Here is a 1,933-nt window from a genome sequence, read left to right on the forward strand (position 1 = left end):
ATGTGTGTGTGTGTGTGTATATATGTGTGTGTGTGTATATATGTGTGTGTGTGTGTATATATATATATGTGTGTGTATATGTGTGTGTATATATGTGTATATATATATATATATATAATGTGTGTATGCATGTATAATACTGAAATAATTATTAATAAAAAATTATTTAGACATACAAAAAAGAGAAAATATTATTTACAAATTAAACTAAAAATAAACTATAAAATTTAAATATTAATAAAAACTAGCGAAGCCTTCCATTTCCACAGCAGACTTATTGCACTGGTTTTTCTATTAATATCCTGCGTCTGTTTTGACTTTGATTGGTGGACTGAAGCAGCCGAGGTCAGACGTGATGCTCTGGTCTGTTTGTGTGAGCGTGATGTGTTTACATGCGTAACGCGTGTGACCCCCTGCGGAGATCCGGCCGGTGTCCTGTTGGATATCAGACGGCCGGGACGCTCGCTGCTGCCCAAAAATCAGACCGGACGACCCGCGGGTCCTGCTCAACACAAACCCTCAGTTAATTAGGAAGAAGAGCAGCCTGTTATCAGCCAGACGGCCGCTGCATGCGGGACGAGTTTGTGATAGCAGCCACCCACTGGCCTCGTCATTAACCAGGAGCAGGTGGATATGTGAGCGAGTGGAGGGCGTAGCTGTGAACTGTCCTCTATTATTATCACACGCAAACACAGTGCTGGCCAGTTCATTAGCCCTCGTCCTCAAAACAACTCACTCACAGACAGACAGAGAGACGCACTACGGTCAGGGGCTCTCAGATGCGTACACTGGGACTGAATGAGGACCGTATTCATTCACCGTGGTATTCAGATGGAGCTCTGTGCTACTTCAAGAATATTGTGGCACAATCATGATAGCTATATTAGACTATTGGTAGCACCGTTTGATACTCTTCTGCAGTGACAGACTCAGTGTTGTTATTCTTAATTAAAAGTAAAACATTTTTTTTTTATTATCTCATTAAATGAAATAAAGCTGAAATAAAATAAAATACAATATTAATATTAGATTAATAAATAAATTAATAAACAAACAAACAAACTTAAAATAAAAATAAAAAACTTTAGTGAATATTAGAAATGATGCTTTGACAGCCAACTGGATGAATAAGTTAAAGCACTAAAGCACCTAATTAGCTTTAATTAAAGAAAGAAAGAAAGAAAGAAAGAGAATGAATGAATGAATAAAAATTAATATAAGAAATATGTATAAGAAAAATAAATTAAAAATAAACGATTACAAAACAAAACAAAAAATAATAATAATAAATAAAAATGACAAAAGCCACATATAATATAATATAATATATAATCCTTGTATAATTTACACACTATTATAATGTAATATATAATATAATAACAAATAAAAAATTTTTTGTCATTGATATAAAGCTGAAATAAATTAAAATATACAGTAAATATTAGATGAATAACTTAAACTTGAAAACTTAAATGAAAATTAGAAATGTTACACTTAAAATTACTAAATTGCTAAAATTAAATTGATATAAATAATTTATATAAATTGATATCAAAATAAAAATGACAACAGCAAATAAAATTACTTAAAAAAAAATAACTTTCTTAAAAAAGTTACTTAAAAATATAAAAAATAGGAAAATAAAAGGTAATTAAAATATTATTAAATAGTATAATAGTAAGTAATACTAAAATAACACTGAACAGACCAAATTATTGTCACTGTGAATTTGCAGATATTTCTGTTTTAAATTTTTTTTAATTAATAATATGTAAAACAAGAGTTAATTTAAAGGGTTAGTTCACCCAAAAATGAGAATTAGGCTGCGTTTTACTCACCCCCGAGGCATCCTAGGTGCATATGACTTTCTTCTTTCAGACGAATCCAGTCGGAGTTATATTAAAAATGGTCTTTGATCTTTCAAGCTGTTTAA

General features: G+C 30.9%; 1 pseudogene; it reads left to right on the forward strand.

The window, feature by feature from the left end:
• LOC107668634 (netrin receptor UNC5C-like) overlaps positions 1-1,933 on the forward strand; it is a 73,991-nt pseudogene that overhangs the window by 55,795 nt on the left and 16,263 nt on the right.

This window comes from Sinocyclocheilus anshuiensis, unplaced genomic scaffold (assembly GCF_001515605.1).
Source record: "Sinocyclocheilus anshuiensis isolate Anshui unplaced genomic scaffold, SAMN03320099.WGS_v1.1 scaffold116, whole genome shotgun sequence".
Taxonomy (NCBI): Eukaryota; Metazoa; Chordata; class Actinopteri; order Cypriniformes; family Cyprinidae; genus Sinocyclocheilus; species Sinocyclocheilus anshuiensis.